General features: G+C 48.2%; 1 protein-coding gene across 3 annotated transcripts in view; it reads right to left on the minus strand.

The window, feature by feature from the left end:
• PCGF2 (polycomb group ring finger 2) overlaps positions 1–17,038 on the minus strand; it is a 44,138-nt gene extending 27,100 nt beyond the window's left edge. Inside the window, exon 1 of one of the 3 annotated variants that reach the window (XM_083470470.1) lies at positions 16,862–17,038. The gene's annotated coding sequence lies outside the window, so the exon portion shown is untranslated. Of the gene's footprint in view, positions 1–16,734 lie in introns of all 3 variants that reach the window. The other 2 variants (XM_083470469.1, XM_083470473.1) reach the window with 2 other exon arrangements.
• Positions 17,039–19,960: the final 2,922 nt, after the last annotated feature.

Genomic DNA, 19,960 nt, shown 5'->3' on the forward strand with positions numbered 1-19,960 from the left:
CTCTGGGGATAGTTTGTCCACCTTTAGTCCCCACCCTCTCTCACCTCTGGATCCTGGGAGCCGTCAGTACATTTCCGAGCACAATTCAAAGTGTTGGTGCTGACCTTTAAAACCCTAAACACCTCGGTCCAGTATACCTGAAGGAGCTTCTCCACCCCCATCGTTCTGCCTGGACACTGAGGTCCAGCTCCAAGGGCCTTCTGGTGGTTCCCTCGTTACGAGAAGCCAAGTTACAGGGAACCAGGCAGAGGGCCTTCTCGGTAGTGGCACCCGCCCTGTGGAACGCCCTCCCATCAGATGTCAAAGAGAAAAACAACTACAGTGGTACCTCAGGTTAAGAACTTAATTCATTCTGGAGGTCCGTTCCTAACCTGAAACTGTTCTTAACCTGAAGCACCACTTTAGCTAATGGGGCCTCCTGCTGCCGCCGCGCCACCAGAGCACGATTTCTGTTCTCATCCTGAAGCAAAGTTCTTAACCTGAGGTACTATTTCTGGGTTAGTGGAGTCTGTAACCTGAAACGTCTGTAACCTAAAGCATCTGTAACCCGAGGTACCACTCTATCAGACTTTTAGAAGACATCTGAAGGCAGCCCTGTTTAGGGAAGCTTTTAATGTTTAATAGACAATTGTATTTTAATATTTTGTTGGAAGCCACCCAGAGCGGCTGGGGAAACCCAGCCAGATGGGCGGGGTATAAATAATAAATTATTATTATTATTATTATTATTATTATTATTATTATTATTATTTAGCATGTAACAGCAGCCGCACCCAGGGAATGGCTTCAACTGGCCGGCTAAACCAGGTGAGGGTAGCCAATGGGTCCAAAAACCCTTGGTGAGTTAGACTTGCCCTGCATGCGAAGACGAGAGGGGGAGGGTCTTGTCGTCTGGGCATCCCAGGACCTCCATACACACTGCCCAGGCTTGTGCCCTAGGGGGGTCACTTTGCAGCGGTTTGACTTCACCCCGAGGCGGACTCCATTGTCTCTCAAGTCCTTCTATTGTTGGGGGGGGGCTCTTTCTCCCAATACATGGGAGAAGGAGGTTTGCGTGTGAAGACTGTTTTTTCTCAGCCCTCACACATCTGGATTTAGGGGTCGGGGCTTAAGAGCATGTTGCCTGAGCACCGCTCTTTTATTTCTTAAATGGAAATTAAACGCTGGAAAGAAGCCAGCCAGCCAGCCTGCCAGTGCAAGCTAGTTTTAATAAAATCCTCATGCTAGAAATCAAGACCTCATCCGTGCTACATGGAAAGCTCGGTTTCTCTCTCTAAGGACACCCAACAAGTAACATTAATTACACGTCACATATACATACATATATGCTACAAACCCACATGATACATACTGTATTTTTTGCTCTATAAGACTCACTTTTTCCCTCCTAAAAAGTAAGGGGAAATGTGTGTGCATCTTATGGAGCGAATGCAGGCTGTGCAGCTATCCCAGAAGCCAGAACAGCAAGAGGGATCGCTGCTTTCGCTGCGCAGCGATCCCTCTTGTTGTTCTGGCTTCTGAGATTCAGAATATTTTTTTCCTTGTTTTGCTCCTCCAAAAACTAGGTGCGTCTTATGGTCTGGTGAATCCTATAGAGCGAAAAATACGGTGCATGACGTAACTTCTAGTCTATGAGACTTTCCCTACACTAATTAACTCCCTCAATCAGCTTTTTCTCCCTAGTAAAAATTACATCAGTTTCTGCTCCCCGCAGAAAAATCAAAACAAAACTCTGCAAATAATGTTTCCTTTCGGTTTGAAGCCCCAGCGCCTTTTTTGTTAGGTACATCTACAGTACAATCCTATGTACAAGAAGCTAGTGTAAAGAAAGACCATGGAAGTTAAGCCAGTCTAAAGTTAAGCCAGATCCAAACTTCAGCAGTCAGGCTGCTGTTCTGCTTAACTCTGGCAGAGGGAAAACAAGACTTTGAAATGGGTAAAGGTAAAGGTAAAGGGACCCCTGACCATTAGGTCCAGTCGTGACCGACTCTGGGGTTGCGGCGCTCATCTCGCTTTATTGGCCGAGGGAGCCAGTGTCCAGCTTCCGGGTCATATGGCCAGCATGACTAAGCCGCTTCTGGCAAACCAGAGCAGCGCACAGAAACGCCATTTACCTTCCCGCCGGAGCGGTACCTATTTATCTACTTGCACTTTGACATGCTTTCGAACTGCTAGGTTGGCAGGAGCAGGGACCGAGCAACGGGAGCTCACCCCTTCACGGGGATTCGAACCGCCGACCTTCTGATCGGCAAGTCCTAGGCTCTGTGGTTTAACCCACAGCGCCACCCGCTCCCTTTTATGAAATGGTTAAAGGTAAAGGTACCCCTGCCCGTACGGGCCAGTCGTGTCCGACTCTAGGGTTGTGCGCCCATCTCACTTAAGAGGCCGGGGGCCCGCGCTGTCCGGAGACACTTCCAGGTCACGTGGCCAGCGTGACGAAGCTGCTCTGGCGAGCCGGCACCAGCGCAGCACACGGAAACGCTGTTTACCTTCCCGGTAGAAAGCGGTACCTATTTATCTACTTGCACTTAGGGGTGCTTTCGAACTGCTAGGTGGGCAGGAGCTGGGACCGAAAGATGGGAGCTCACCCCGCCGCAGGGATTCGAACCGCCGACCATGCGGTCGGCAAGTCCTAGGCACTGAGGTTTTACCCACAGTGCCACCCTTATGAAATGGTTATGTGTTGCCAAATCATGCAACCAAGATGAATGGGTTTAGGATCCAACCTAAATTCTCCCTCTCTTGTCCCTGTCTCCACCACCACCCTTTTTGACATTTAAATCAGCCAGCAATGCAACTGTATCTTTGGGTGTTCCAGGGTTGGAGACTTAACCCTGGTTGAGCCTGGCTGAGTCCGGATCTTGCCATAGCATTGCCCCCATATGTTGAATCAGAATCAGTTTGAGCTGAGGTTTCTCCTAGAATTTGTTCCCCATGCCAACATTTCAAATACTGTACAATTTGATAGACAAACGCATATTTTAACATAAGCATAATGAATTCCCTACACTATTCTTCACTGGTGTAACAGCCCACATATCTGGAATTAAAGAACACAACTTCTTTAGCAAGGGGAATGGGATTTCCACAAAGTCTAGTGTCCCAGTACAGTGATACCTCAGGTTATGTACGCTTCAGGTTACATACGCTTCAGGTTACACACTCTGCTAACCCAGAAATAGTGCTTCAGGTTAAGAACTTTGCTTCAAGATAAGAACAGAAATTGGGCTCCGGCGGCGCGGCAGCAGCAGGAGGCCCATTAGCTAAAGTGGTGCTTCAGGTTAAGAACAGTTTCAGGTTAAGTACGGACCTCTGGAACGAATTAAGTACTTAACCCGAGGTACCACTGTACCTCTCTCTGTAGCGCTGCAAACTTTAACTGGCAAAACAAAGCATTACAAGAGATTTAAATCGTTCAGATTTTAGATAAATGAGAAAAACCAGTAAAAATATTCTGAAGGGGGGGGGGGAATTGTTCAAATCCTTTAGCTTCTTTTGAAAATATTGAATACGGTCTTTCCATCTAGCAATAAGTAGTAGCTTATTTACAGAATTATCAATCCCTCTCACACTTCAGAGAAACACTCGAGGTCTCCTCAGGAAGAAACGTATCAAGACTTCCTTTAAATGAATTAATGGGAAGCCAGGAGATAAGTCAACTGAAAATCTTTTAATCAATCAACAGCCCTTTTTACAGATTAATCCTGTAAAAGAAATTAATTTCTGTGAAAGCCTCTTTGAAAGATAATTAATTAGCAGAAACTAGTGGGTTTTGGAAGAGAAGTCTTTCAACTCTACCCAGTGACACCCATCTGGTCTTTTCTTTTCACGAACGTTTTCTCTTTGTATGGCACCAGGCACTTTTATTAGGTATCTTCCATTTGATGGCAGCTCTGCAAAATAGCCCGTTTCCACCAATGGGATCTCTTCACCCCAGTCTTTTACACTCCAGCTAGCATTATAGATCTTTCAGTTAATGTATCGGTTTAACTTATTTATTAATTTTATGGCAGATTGGGAGAAGTTACAGAAAACAGATTTGAAATTTACAGCACGTTGTACGGTGAAAGAAAATTATATGAAAATGATGTACCGGTGGTATTTGACGCCTGGTAAGTTAGCAAAAATGTCTAGAGCAAGCACAAATACCTGCTGGAAATGTAAAGAAAAAGAAGGTACCTTTTATCATCTGTGGTGGTCGTATAAGGTAATAAAAACTTTCTGGGAGATGATATATAATGAAAAATGGGCGGGGGGAGTTTAAAAGAATGTTTGTTAAAAAACCAGAAGCTTTTTTATTAGAAATTATAGGTACCGAGATTCCAAAGGATCAGAAAAGAATATTTATGCATTTGACAACAGCCGCACAGATGTTACTAGCCCAGAGATGGAAAGAAGGAACCCTTCCAACCAGGGAAGAATGGCAAACCAAGTTGACGGACTATGCCGAAATGGCAAAATTAACTGGAAGGCTCAGGAACCAAAAGGACAAGAACTTTAAAAAAGAATGGGAAAGATTTATAATTTATTTAGGAGACCATTGTAAGCAGATGAAAACATTGGCAGGATTTTAACCTCACTTGTAAGGTGACGACGACTATGGATAATTCAGATGGTTAAGAAAATGTGGATAATGGATTGATATGCAATTGTAAATGTTGACATTAGGACCCATGGGGGGAAGTAATTCAGGAGTAATCTCTTTATATAGATTTGTAGCAGTTCGAAAGCACATCAAAGTGCAAGTAGATAAATAGGTACCACTCCGGTGGGAAGGTAAACGGCGTTTGCGTGCGTTGCTCTGGTTCACCAGAAGCTGCTTAGCTTGCCACATGACCCGGAAGCTGTACGTCGGCTTCCTTGGCCAATAAAACGAGATGAGCGCCGCAACCCCAGAGTCGGCCATGACTGGACCTAATGGTCAGGGGTCCCTTTACCTTTAATTGATTTTGCTGTAAGTTTATATCTGTAAAATAAAATAAAAACTATATAAAACTTATGAGCTAAGGGCCAATGGACATGGTGTCTCCCTCCACGCATATTATCCTCACAATAAATTAGATGAGATAGAGGGGGAGCCAAGGTCACCCTCTGACCTTCACGATTGAGCATGGAAGTGGTCTCACAACCCCTAATCCAAGACTCTCCCCTTCAAAACTGTACCATAAAGAACCACTTAAGGAGCACTGAGAAACCAGGAGACTTGCATACTTCACCAAGCTGACCTGCTTCAGTTGAATATTTTAATTTGAGCTACTTACTATCTCCTGGGGAGGTGGGTGGCACTGTGGGTTAAACCACAGAGCCTAGGACTTGCCAATCAGAAGGTCGGCGGTTCGAATCCCCACGACGGGGTGAGCTCCTGTTGCTCGGTCCCTGCTCCTGCCAACCTAGCAGTTTGAAAGCACACCAGTGCAAGTAGATAAATAGGTACCACTCCAGAGGGAAGGTAAACGGTGTTTCTGTGCGCTGCCCTGGTTCGCCAGATGCGGCTTAGTCATGCTGGCCACATGACCTGTACGCCGGTTCCCTCGGCCAATAAAGCGAAATGAGCGCCGCAACCCCAGAGTCGGTCACGACTGGACCTAATGGTCAGGGGTCCCTTTACCTTTACATTTAACTATCTCCTGAGGTGGAGAAGTTAGGCTCAATGGTGCCAATCAAGATAAGACTTTGTGACAGAGGTGCAAGGCCCCACTCAGAGGAAAGAGAAGCAGGACCTCCCCACCAAAGAAAACCAAACAACGCAGCAGGGCTGGCTTACCACATTTTGCAGGAAGTGAAATTAGAGCAACGATCATCTAAAGACGAGCTGTGGCCCACAAGACCTTTAAATCCAGAAGTCTAGCATTACCTAACAGTGCAACTAACTGAGTTAAGGAAGATGGACCAAGGGAATACAGCAGGGGTCAGCAAACTTTTTCAGCTGTGGGCCGGTCCACCCACTCAAACTATGTGGTGGGCTGGACTATATTTGGGGGGGGGGGATGAACAAATTCCTATGCCCCAGAAAGAACCCAGAGATGCATTTTAAATAAAAGCACACATTCTACTCATGTAAAAACACCAGGCAGGCCCCACAAATAACCCAGAAATGCCTTTAAAATAAAAGGACACTTTCTACTCATGTAAAAACACGCTGATTCCCGGACCGTCCGTGGGCCGCATTGAGAAGGCAAATAGGCCGCATCCGGCCCACCGGCCTTAGGTTGCCTACCCCTGGAACAGAAGAAAGAGGAATGGCTGATATCCTCACCCTAGTTGGCCGCCACCGCTGCCTGCATTGCACCAGCCAATTCTAGGCTAAGTGGAAATAGCTTTATTAACGGAACGCAACCATGGAACCAACCTGATCCTACCTGACACAAAAAAAAAAACCTGAGCATTTCTCAACCTCCCCATTCCTCTCTACAGAGGGATACCTTCCTCCTGCATTCAGGCAATTACAGTAAGCCCACAATTTATGTGCATTTAACTCGCACGTGTGGCAAAATAAATTTTTTTTAAAGGGGTGGGATTCCTGAAAAAGTGACTTGGGCAATCCCACCCGCCTCTGAACCCAATGTGTTTTGACTATACGCAATGTTTGCTTTAGGGGCAATCCCTGGAACGTAACCCCCTGCATAAATTGCAGGCTTACTGTAATGCATTTAAGACATGTCTCCGCTGTTATTCCACACAGATGTTGCTGGACTACAACTCCCATCATCCCATGCTGGCTGGAGCTGATGGGAATTGGAGTCCAGCAACATCTCCAGGGCTGAAGACTTCATATCCTGGACCAAGGATGAGACTATATAGGCAATATTTAAGGAAGGGCTAATCTCATTCCAGACAAAAGAGGAGGAAAAAGAAGGAGCTTGGCTGATTTCCCACCCAGTCTATTATTGGGATGGGAAGTTAATTTGTTTCTTCAGACACACACACGGTTATAAACTACAAGTGATCCTCCCATCTTAATCAAACAGATCCTTTGCACACAGAAAAAATCTGTGGAAAATGGGACTGTGGAAAATGGGACTGTGGAAAAGAGACAGACATAAAAAAATAAATTTATCAGATTGAGGGATGAGTGGATAATTCCAGAGAACTGATTGCACAGACAATTTGAGATAGGAATATATTTTACAAAAGTGCAGGTGAAAAGCCCAGAGCGTCCTCCCCACCCATTCTGCGGTGCGCAAATTATAAAATAAAATAAAATAAAATGAACCACCTTCCCCATTTCCTCAGCCTTCCCGTTTTGTATAGTTTTCAGATGTGCTTCAGCCCACACGACCTTCCAGCATGGAGATGGATAGATCAAACAGCCTTTGGCTAGACATATCAATGACCCGTGAATCAACACGCCTGGGCTGGGAGGCATCCATCCATTGCTGCTCTTTTTCTCCCCAACCTGCTGTTTTACTCTTAGGTCAGGAGAGCATCAGGTTCCCCTCCCCTCGCCCAACTTGCTTAGGAACCAGGAAAAATATTTGCACAGATGTGTAGCCAAAACCTCCCAAATTATTGCTTAGGCTTTTGCACAACTCCCAGCGGTGCTTTCGCTTAAAGGCTGAAATCCTATCTGCATACTTACCTGGAGGCAAACCCCATTGAGCTTAAAGGGGTTTTTTTCTAACTAGAAGCGCATCAGGCTGGGAACCTGCAACTAAAGGAACCTTGAAATTTACAGCCTAATCGCATTTCAGTATCTTGGGGACAATTTGTTGAGAAGGGATCTCAGAAGCATTTTTTTCCCTTTGGAAAGAAAGGAAATCCAAGTAACAAGGCTGTTTTACAACCCGGACCCAGGGGGTGTGGAGAGATTTTAGCTGCAGCGCAAGAGAAAGGAGTTGGATAGGAAGCTGAGCCGAATGGTCTCTTATGAAACTTGTGACTTGCTTTAACATTTAGAAAGCCAGACGAGCAACAAGCAAGCGTCTTTTCAGGCTAAACTATCCTTTTACGCGTAAACCTGAGAACGCGTTCCCATCTTATTTTCTGGCAAGATTCTTCAGTTGAATGGGCTGTGGAGCAGCTTAAAATCAATCGACTTTTCTCTGTCTCTCTCTCTCTCTTATCGGTGATCAAAATGGCCTTTTCTTTTTCACTTTTGGCTAGCTAAGAATCAGGCGGCCTCAAGTCACCAAGCCAGCCTTTCACGGACGGTGCAGACGGCCGCGACCCACTCCCGTTTGCAAACCATCTCACGCCCACTTTCCCGGGGAGAAAAGTCCCATCGGAGAGGAGGCAATGGGATTTGGTTCCCAATAAAATGGGCAGAGAGATCTCGGCTGCTACCCCTGCAAAGGGTGGATCTCAACAGGATCTCACTCGCTCAGCAAAACTGATCCTAACAACGCAATTTCACGCACGCTTACCCGGAAGCATGACCTACTGGCCACAATTGGGCTCCGGAGTACAGAGGTTCTACTGCAATTATGTGAATAGGATATTTATTTAATAAATCGGGCTCCTTTAAATGGTCCCTTGTACACGTGTTTGGGTAGATGCACCCCTGCGTCTCTTTGGTTTAGGAGTTACATTGCATGGTGGTAAACCCTTAATTGTGCAGCCTGATTAGAGGGATCGCGTGTTGTTTATTTACTTCCGCTCCCCAAATGCTTTAGAGGGAAGGAATTTTGTCAGGAAGAACTGAATAAAGCTTCCTTCCACCTGATGTGCTCCTGACTCCTGCGCAAGTACTGCCGAAAGCGCAGGAGCATCAGCAAGGGAGAGAAACAGGTACAGACTGCCTGAAGAAGAGCTCTGCAGAGCCTGAAAGCTGGCGCGCCTTCTCACAAACCTCGCCTGGGCCGGGACTTCCCTGACAGCTCAGCCAGAGTTATGCGCTTTTAAGAAATGCAATCCTGTACAGGCTTAGCAGGGTATACGTAACCGATTGAACTTCACTTTTAAATAGACATGCACACAATTGCTCTAGGAATTCCTCGTGTTCCAATGCGAAAAGTATATGCTTGGGATTATTATTATTATTACATTTATTTACATTTATAACCGGCTTTTCTTGCAAGGCGCTTGCTGCTCCCCCTCCCCATTTTATCCGCACAGCAACTTTGTAAATCGGGTTAAACTGAAAGATTGTGGCAGGTCCAGGGTCACGCAGCGAGCTTCATGGGCGAATAGGGATAGAAACCCGGGTCTCCTGGCTCCTAGTTCAGCACACTAACCGCTCCACCATACTGGCTTCCCCCTACCCCCAGGTAGGGGCTTTTGCTGCATATCTGTTACCCCCAAAGCAACTCCTATTGAACTCAGTGGGGCTTACTTCTGAGCAAGCCTGCTTAGGTTTCCGCTTAACGTCCCATTCAACAGACTTGGGTTTTCTTCCGATTTACAGAAGATCGAGGTCTCTCCTTTGAAATCAAAGGGACTTTTCAACGTGAAATATCGCCGGGCAGCCCCTTTCACCTACTTTGCATTAAATTATTTAGCTCCTGAAACAGGCAAACGGCTCAAGATTAGAAACCAAGAAGACCAAAATCCTACACAGGCAAAAAAAATGAAATTAAAAAATGAAATCGGTGCATGTGTCGGGGAAAACCAATACATGTTTGCAAACAGGCCGCTATCGCAGATTTTATGTTCCCTAGAAGACAGGAGCAATGGAGGTGTGGAAATAAGGTGAACCCCCTTTGGGGTCACCAGTGGTCAATTTTCGTTTAAAAAACGGCTTCCCTCCTCACCCCCTTCCGCCCCAAAGAGCGCTCAAGATTCCCCAAAGCTGGATCGTCCGTCTTGGGTCCAATCCTAATTATTGATGCGCTACGATCAAGGAACGTCTGGTTACACTGGCCCTGGAAGGAAAGGCCTTCTGCACGCGCTCAGACGCACTCTCTACTCTACTAGAACCACTCCCTATGAAAACAAAGCTCAGCGCTTCGAGAAAATATCCAGCGGTGGCACCAGACAAAATAGTGGGTGCTGGGGGTCGGGTGGGGGGCGCAGAGATGGGCAGAGGGAGTTTCTCTAGGCCCCTTCGAGCTACTAATGTTCCCATTCTACACCTCTTTTGGGAGAAGGCAGTCCTATTTATGATGATGGCGTTTATATACAAATAAACCATGCTTCATATTTTAAATTACCATTTAATGCTGGGGTCATTCAAAACCTAACTGGAGTGGTGGGGGGGGGCGTCCTTGCATCCCCTTGCCTTCCTCCCCCCCCCCCCAATGAATCGAAAACTCATCTGATAAAGGAACTACTTTAAGATAGTTCCCTTTATTATTGCACCGCTAGGGACTGGAAACGTCTGCCCCCACCCACCCCGCCAGATATTGGACCCCCAGCTCTCAGCATCCCCAACCAAGCGCGGTCAATGGGCAAGGATGATGGTTGCAGTCCATCATCATCTAGGAAGATTGTCATCTTGTAACATTGCAGAAGCTGAACAGATCTGGGTCCGGTCAGCTCCTCAGCCAAGCTATACATTCAACGAATACATTTGTAGAATCTAGAAGCTGCAGACAGATCGTGCCTTCCTGCAGTTGTTAAAGGAGCAAGACCCTTAAAAGGGGCTCCATTTGGGCATTTATTTATTTGCTTTAAAAAGGACAAGATCGGTCGGAAAACGCAGCTGTGGATCCCGAAGCACAGGAGCCGACTTCAACCCCCACAATAAAATATCTGAGGGGGCCGAGCTCCCACAAAGTTGATGGGCATCCCCATTCAAACGGCGTGTGTGCATTGCATCATGTGATCCATTATGCGGTGCGGGGCTTACCTGGGCGCCCGCAATATTTTATTCAGGTTGGCACCCCCGCTCCGAAGCACGTGCCCCTGAGTTTAAAGAAAGTGGGGTTTTGCTCTGAAAGGCAACCTTCGGGTAAAATAAATAGCAAGGATTTCTCCCGGGTGAATGGGCGGGAGGCAGCCTCCTTCTCTAAGCCTGCAAACTTTGGAAAGCCTGTTTTGCTCGATGCAACCAACCAGGAAGTGAGGAAACGGAGGGATCTTCAGAAAAACAGCGCAGCGCAGCGCTGGAGGCGGAGCAGATCCTACGAAGGTCTATTTCAAGGGGGGGGGCAGCAATGGGGCTTCCCCGCACGTAAGTGTACAAGAGACTGCAACCAGCCCTGTCTGCAATCCGGGTTGTTGCGCACCCATCCTATGCAAAGAGTGCCTGAACTCATTCCGGATTACCTCTGAGTAGAGAGGCATAGGATTGCGCTGCGCATTAGCGGCTCCAATATGTCCTACCCATGCACCGAATTGCATCCTAAATACATTGGCCTCTTCCCCAGTATAAAGGTTAGCGTTCACATTTATTTAATCCTTCTTTTATTTTAATTTTTTCCCCGGGGCTCCGACTTCCCCGAAGCCCGGAAACTCTTCTCCCTAATCGCGGTCAAGGTTACTACTATTTTTGCACCAACCTGGTGCCTCTTCCAGGTGGTTTGGACTACAGTTCCCATCATCGGGGCCGCGACTCTTGGAAAAGTGAGTCTGGAGGGGCAACCTAAGGAGCTATAGCGAGCTTAGATTCAGATCTGTAAATTTAGGGCAACGCCTCCTGCCACTCTCACCTGCACCCCCAAACTCCAAGGCAAACATCCAGAAATTTGAAGATCACCATCTCGCACACCAAGCCGTTTGCGAAATATATAATACTTAGATCCCTAAATAAACGAGAAAACAAACGGGTGGAGCGAAAGGATCTTTCAGATGGTTTATTTAATGCCTCCTGGTCACTGCCTAGTTGTTGCTTTTTTTATTAAAATAAATTGACCAGGGTTTCAGACTGCCTGACATTTTCCTCTAAGATGTATGAGGACAGCGATTACTCAATAGTTAACGGGCACTCTGCATGTGCTCAGAGCCACTCTTCATTGCTCCATATGCTCAGGGACCCGAGAAGGGCCCTTTGAAACAAGTTCCGAGGTTCCCCGGGAGAGTGCATGTAATATTTCACCGGGCAAGTATGGCAAACACTCCACGCCCCCCCCCCAATGTTTCTTTTGCATCCAGTAATCCCGTCTAGAACCCGTCCATCCCAGATTCTACGGATCTCTGCACGACGCAGCCCCTATCCCTGTGCATCCATCTATTTCTCGAGATCTTCTTATTGATTTCTGCGTTGGGAAGAGACCGGGCTTTCTGTGCACCACACAGAAATTCAAGGACAGTCCCTTCCTTTTATTAGCTTCTAGAATTCGGCGAAGGAAACAGATCCGGGTGTTCGTTACATCTCCAGATCCACTGCTAAGCTTGCGCTCTCCAGTCAAGCCCTCCCGGTTTTCTGGAGCACTGGGGTTTGTTGTCCAAGCTGAAGGCCAATTGACAACCTAGAACAGAATACTTATCCGCAAAACCCATGCCCTTTAGCCCTGAATCAGAGCTATTGGGGTATTCCCTGTTGATGCCTTAGCCACGAGCATGTACACCAGCCTGCGCAGCCCCAGCCACTCGCGTTTCTTCGCTTTACAACCTGCCATCACTCCATCGAAAGGCGGCGTATAAATCTTCAAAACAAAAAGAAGGAATACGCTCCCACTGAAGTCAATGGGGTGTTTTAAAACGCATAACTTTGGCTAGATCTTGGAGACACCTCCCAAAAAAACCCAAGTCAAAGTGGAATAATGTTTTCAAAGGATGGGGTGGGATTTGAGACTATAAAAAATTGCAATCCGGAAAGAGATTTACTTGGGAGTTACGCCTGTATTGGGCCTTGACCTCCGGGGAGCAGGGCAAATACCTGCGTCGGATGCTTCCCTTCTGAAGGCAAGAGAAAGAGATCCTAAAATCCTAGCCTTTCTGCAGCGGGGACGCGCGCCACCCCAGCCCCCCTGCACGCGTTCTCAGAAGCGATCTCCCCCGAGCTCTCTCGATCCCACGTGGGTTCAAAAGGCAACTCGCTCTCCAAAGCAGACACAACAAACCGCCAGCAAGACGCAACAAAAACCCCAAGCAAGACTCAACAAACCGCCAGCGAGACACAACAAACCCCCCAGTCACCCACCCCCATCGCCAGCAAGACTGGGTCTCGGCGCCGATTTAAATACACGCCAGTCCAAAGAACAGGAAAAGAGCCAAGCCAAAATCAGCTCCGACCCTCGCTTCTCTCCTGGGCAGGCGGGTGGCTGCTTTCAGCGCGATCCTGGCCAGTTTCGTCATGAGTAAATCTCCCTGTGCGCAGCGCGACTTGCTCCCAGGTCAATGGGTACAGGAAGGAGGAGAGCCCTGGGCTGGAATCCTTTATGTCACTCTGGCCTGGGAGTAAGCCCACTTGTACTTACTTCCGCGTAAGGCTGTGCATAGGATTGCGCTGCCACGGGCGCTCCAGCAAGCACCACATGGAATAAGAGCGCGCGATCCTGCGGGAAACGCTCTTGCGCGGCCCAAGGCCAGGGCAGGAAGGCGCTTAGGATTCACCCGGCCTCTGCGCAGGGGGAACGGCGACCCTTTCGCCATCAGCCGACGGTGCGCAATCTTAAGTGTAGGCAGAAGATGCCCACATTGTCCCGTTCCCCCCATCCAAACACCTTCATAAGGAAGGCAACTTGAGAAGTCCTCTGCTGGATCCGACCAAAGAAGGCCCGCCATCCAGCCCAGCCGAACCAGATACCTCTTGGGAAGCGCAGAAAGCGAGGCGGGTACCCCGGGCTACCGGCACCCTACCACTGGGCAACTTCTGGGAGCTGAGATGCGCAGGGGTGGGGGACGCTTGGAGGGTGAAACCCACCGGCAGAGAGACGAAGAAGCTCCGCTCCCAGGACAGCGCTTTGAACTGATCGTTCACTCCATCATTCTCATAGAATTGCAGCTTCGGGAGGGACCCCCGGGTCATCTAGTGACTAGAATTATTCTAGTCCAACCCCCTTGCAAAGCAGGAATCCTCTTTTCAACGACAAAGCCCAGTCTATAATCTAAGATCTGGACTTGCGAGGACGCTCCATCCTCGTCGTGCTAACACAAGGGCAAAACATAGAAAAACGCACAAGCTTTGCTCCGCCTAAACGCAAGAACACCAGCCTTTCTCTCTCTCTGCTTGTGTGGCCTACACTGCAAGGTTAGGGTTAAGAACGACGGACAGGTGTCAGGAGACATTGAGAGAATAACCTTGTCCCAGAACAGAGGAAAGGAAGATAATAAAGGAGGAATAAAACAGCCTCTCCTCCTATTCCCCTTGCCACCACTTTCGTGAAGGACTTTCAAGCCATCTGAAGGTGGGGAATTATTAATTGTTATTTTTAAGCCAATAATTCCCGACATTTAAAGGTAGAAAAATGAAAAAAGGCACGAGGAAGGTTGAAAGCGGATCTCTTTAGACTCTGGAGGCAGAAGCATCTCTATTTAAAAAAAGTTCCGAGCAATAAATTAAGCATTTTTAACAGACAATGAGCAGTGCTGAACTTTATCTGGATCTTAGCCCTATCTCGAGTTCTCCAGAAACTTATCTTGGAATTCTAGAGGGGAATGTTCTATATAAAAGCTTGGAGCAGAAACCTCCAGCAAAATAGTCATATGGAAATCCAACCCTTAATTTCCCCGGGACATTTCTGCAAGTAGGATGACCCCCTCTCCTTCCTTGCATCCTAGAACCTCCCGGTTTTTTAAAATTCCCGTTCCGGATTCCCAGAATTTAAGAGGCAAATACTTGGAAGGAAGGTCACTTCTTCCGTCTAAAGGCCCACATTGAAAACGGTGTCTTTTCCATTCTGGAGTAAAATACAGAGGTGGTGGCAATCCTTTCCTCCTTGCATTCTAGAAGCTAATACGGAATGCAAGGTCCAGAAAGGTGCTTCTTCCCTGCACTCTAGAAAATACCGACACGGTGTCTGCTTTTATTATACTCTAGAGAAGACAATGAGACGCCTTCCTTCCTCGAATTCTGGAGCTACATACCAGAAGTTTCTTTGAAGGGGCTTACAAAGAAGAAATCAGAATTTTGGAGGGAAATACGATTTTGATCCGGTGACCAATGAGAGGTTCCTCCCCCCCCCCCCACTCTTAGTGGGGCAGAAATGAATGAACCATCACAAACTGAGAGTAGGAGAAGGTACTTTTCTGAAAGTCTGTTCTGACATTGCATCCTATTTTTGCAAGGGCGTCAAGAGCAATTGGCTAATTAAATTACCACCAGGTGTCTTTTAAAAAAGAAAATTAAGGCAGTAATGGGGGGGTTGATGGGGGGAGTTTAGGGTGTTGTTCTAAACACACGTAGCGCCCCATTAAACCCTGTAGTGTTCCTAGCAGGCATCCATAGGATTCTGCTCTTATTTATGTAGCCACACCGTGAAAAATATGTAGTGATATGGCTTTTCCACTACAGCTGTTCTCTCATTCATATTTTACACACACATACACACAATCCCCACCTACTTCCCTTATTTCGTCCATTCGCCAAACATTGCGACAGCTAATAATAATAATAATAATAATAATAATAATAATAATAATAATAATACCAGCAAGTGTTGCTTTGGCATCTCCAGCCTCAAACTGCCCCAGCCCGATCAGCTTTCCCACCCCCTCCCCGCATTTGGAAACAACTATGTTGTCGAACATCACCCCTCCCCCACACGCACACCGCAAAAAACACACAAAACCATATTCCCACGTGATTTGGGGGAATGACAGAAACACACACACCCCTTTTCTGGCTCTAGAGTTCCCTAGATCAGACTTTTAAACCCCCTCCGGTCTGGGGCAAAAAGGAAGCACCATCACTGTCCTCACCTTGCTGGTTGAAACACAAGGCAGAAGAAATATAGAAATATGTCACTTTCCCCCTATCCACACATACACACACACACACACCAGACCAACAACGCTCTCCACAACATCCTGCGCGCCATGTTGTGGTTCTTGCCCCCCCCCCCTTTTTAAATGATATATATACAATATAAGTCCCAATTCTCTCCAAATCATCCGGGCCTGCTGCTGCTGCTGCGCGCCCAAAGGAGCCATCGCGTGCGCCTTTCTCTTTGGGGCTCCCTGGATCGCCTGGCATTTGGATCTCTCGAGAGATCCAAAGGAGTGGATCTCTCGAGCTCCACACCAGAGGAGAGTCTTTTTTCCACCGCGGCCTGCAAGATGCTGGCTGTCAAAACCGCGATCGCCGTTTGCGCACACACACAAAACACACACACACACACACAAAAACCATACCCACACGCCCCAGACGCACAAGCGAAGCGGTAAAGGCCTCTCCGGGGAAGCCGGAGCTGGTGGCTGCAGCAGCCGAAGAGAGGCAGCCCTGGGCCGGGGAAGGGAGCCACGCTGGCCGCCGGCTTCCTGAGTTGCGATGGGGGGGACGCAGACGCGCAAACACACACTCACACACAAGGGAAAGGGGGTCCCGGGGGGCGGAGCTGAGCTTTCCAAAGGGGGAACCCGAGGAGACCTTTTTGGAGAGCCTCCCGAGGTACCCCCCTTTCGCGATTTGGGGAAGGGGAAAAGCGACCTGCGGCCACAACAACAACAACAAAGGCGGGCTCCTCGGAGCCGGAGAGGGCTGGCAAAATTTCGAGAGAGAGAGAGTGAGAGAGAGAGAGAGAAAGAGAGAGAGAAAAGATCGGCCATCTTGAAAGCCAGGCAGGGTGAGGAGGGGGGGAAAAGAGAAGGAAAAGAGGAGAGGGAGAAAGAGAGAGAAGGAGTGACAAAGGGAAAGGAGGGAAAAGGCGCTAGGGGAAAGCAAGCGGGGGAGTTCCCGGGAGCAAATAATGCTAATTTTTTAAAAAAGGGACACACATACACAGATTTCGGAGGGGGAAAGTATAGCAGCCCTACCTGATCCCCGGGTCCTTTCTAGAGGGGCGCACGGAGGCAGCGAAAGACCGGATGGGGAGAGAGAAAAGAGAGAGGAGAAGCAAAGGGGGGAGGAACCGACGCCGCCCCCCCTTTTCGCCCCACTTACACTGATCAGACTGGAATGTTTAAATATATACATATAAATATATATAGTATAGATAAATATCTCTCTCTCTCCAGAGGCAGAGAGATTCTCTGGGCAGCCTTGTCTCTCTCCTCTCCTCTCCTCTCTCTCTCTCTCTCTCTTTCTGCCGGGCTACAGAAAGAGGGAGGGAGGGAGAAATCTACAAAATGGCCCTTCCCCCTCCTCCTCTTCCTCCCCCTCCTTCCCCCCCCACCTCTTTTCCTCCGGACAAAAAGCCCCGCCCCCTTTTGGGAGCCTCACGTGATTTCGTTCCTTCAGGGGTGTTTGCAAAAGAGCGAAGTCCCTGGAAATAAATAAATGAGGAGGAGGAGGAGGTGGAGAGACTCGGGATCTGGGGGTGGGGGGGGGAGAGGGGGGTGGGGAGGAAAATGTGCGGGTTTCCCTTCCGCCTCTGTCTCCAGACAGACAGACTTCGCATCCAGACAATACAAAAACAATCTTGCCACCCGTCCAAAAGCAAAAAGGAAAGCACACAAAAAACGCGTCGAGCGAAGTACTGTAAAAAAGCCACGATTTGGAAGAGAAAAGCCTGCGATCGCGCGGGGAACAAAAGCGACGGCTTGGGGGACCGTTTGACACAAACACACACACAACACACACACACACCCAGAAACACACACACGGTCGGCCCGGAGTCTTTTTTTGCTGGGAGGAAAGACGCGCAGGAGGGAAAGTGGAAAAGGCACCCGGTGCAGGCAAAAGGACAGATACGCACACACACCCTCCAAAAAAAAAAAAGTTTAATTAAAAAACAACAACCCTGGTATTTTAATCTCTGGAATATACAAAAGGACCGTACTGCAGTTCTTCGATTTTCTGCTCTTCCATGAGCTACGGGGGGAGATGCGTAAATCGGTGGTCCTTCCAAGAAGAAGGCATGCATTGGTTGGAGGCTTGCGGAATTGTCACGTGTATAAAAGAATTCGAATTCTAAACAGGAGTCGGCTTCAAATCCACGACGCAGATGCAGCCCTTAAAATTCAGAACTTGGGAAAGGGAGAGAGAGAGAGAGAGAGAGAGAGAGAGAGAGAGAGAGAGAGAATATCTGAAAACGAGTATTATATTTCTTCTCCCAGGTGTATGTATTTTTTTTTGTGTGTGTGTGTATGTGTTACTTTATAACCGTGACTTGCACCAGGCACTTTCTTCAAGGAAGGGCTAACGTCCTCCCTTCCCCACAGAATAAAGAGTTCGCTAAAAATTTGCAATCTGTATAACGAATCCCAAAGAACCAATTAAAGACGCGTGCAAAAAGATAATGAAAACGGAGCTTTGTTGTTGTTTTAAAAAAAAGATTGCAGCTTTTTGTTTCTGTTTTACAGCGAGGAATGACCCACTTTTTTACAAAGAGCGTGTAAATTAAAACGCAGGGCGTCAAAACGTAAGATTAAAACAAAAACACCTAAAGCAGAAGGGTGCATTGCAACCAGTAAACTTTAACTACCAACCGTTTCGGTGACTAAACAAGACAAACTGGACTCCATATAGAAGCTGCCTGCTTCCCCCGCGTGTTTCCAAGCACGAGAACACGCTTCTCTCGGAGACGTCGCCCATGCCCAAGGTGGGATTTGCACCAAGGAAATATTTTTGGGGAGGGGTGAGCCGGTGGGGTGTCGATTGTTTCTAAAATACTTTAACTTTTTCTATGGAGGGAGATTCGAAGCCCTGATTTGCTTCGCAATGTTAGATCTTTCTGAGATGTCCTTTTTCACATGCACTTTACCTCTTAGGTGGTTCCCCCAGTGGGGAGTGGGACTTTGCTGGAGAAGGGCGTGTTCTTCTTCAGTGGCGCCACCGGTTTAAAGTCACAGAATCGTAGAATGGGAAGGGAACCCTCGAGTCATCTAGTCCACCCCCCCTGCAATGCGGGGATCTCAGCTAATATATCCATGCAGATGACCTGGTCCATTCCGGAGAGGTAGCAGTGGACTTAGTCTGCAGCAATGTCATCCACGAGTTTTCTCCCACCAGTTATAGACCAAGTGATTTTTTTGTGGCACCCGTGTTCACGAAAGCTTAAGCTCTCTGGCTGGGGACAGGGGCATAAAAAGTGAAGGTGGCCGCTCCAGACTGCCTACAAAAGCCACTTCCTCGCGGCCAGCGCGCAGCTCTTAAACGCTAGTAACTAAAAAGCCCGATCGCATATCTCCCAGCTTTCTTGCAAGCACATTTATGTGCGGACAGACGATGAGAATCCCTAGGAATCGCGATGGCGTGGTGGCCGTCACGTGTGAACCCTCTGGGCCGCTCTATGCTGCCATCAGAACCAGGAGGAGGGGGTGGTTACTGCGGAATGAGTTAATCCTGGTTCAGGCAGGCTTGTAAATCGGTACGGGGCACAGGAACCGGCAGGGAAGGAAAATGACACGCGATAAATTTATTGATCCAGATTTTTAGCAAGCGATGAACCACGGATTAAGTGGCGCGTTCCAGCTTCCTATCCACAGAGGTGAGGATCCGAAGCTACAAGGTCGTCGCCAACGTCGCCGGATCCTTTGGAGAGCCTAAACTCGTGGCAGTCCGGAGTGACACCACCGCGCGCCTAATCCGGATCGAGCGGCGAATTAACGATTCGCCGCGTCAACTTGACCTCGCGTCCTCGCAGAGCATTTTTGGTATGGCAACGGAAGGAAGGGGGGTGTCTGCGAGGAGGTGCGATGGCCCATCGGTCAGGTGCCAGGCAGCAGCAACAGTGGGGGGAAATAAGGTGGTGAAATGATTGGGAGGGCGCAACAGAAGGGAGGTCTTTGGAGAGGAAGAATATGCGAAGCGCCTGGATTTAATGCAAGCTCCGGAGCCCAGTAACAAGACAGGGGTGAGACACTAGTTTGCAGTTGGGGTGGGGGTCTCTGGTACAGTCTGCATCCCCGAAAACTGCAGAACCACATCTATCTGCCTGTTCAGGATCCGGAGCAAATGGGGACCAGTCCTTCCCCACGGTACTGGAGAGACAATGGAGCGCGCCTTCGGGAGAGAAGTCGTTGCAATTTGTACTAACAGCGTCTCCTTGGGACGCAAGTCTGGGCGGTGGATACGGGGGTGCTGGGGTGCCCAGGCAAA

This window comes from Podarcis liolepis (assembly GCF_965112155.1).
Source record: "Podarcis liolepis genome assembly, chromosome: 13".
NCBI lineage: Eukaryota > Metazoa > Chordata > Lepidosauria > Squamata > Lacertidae > Podarcis > Podarcis liolepis.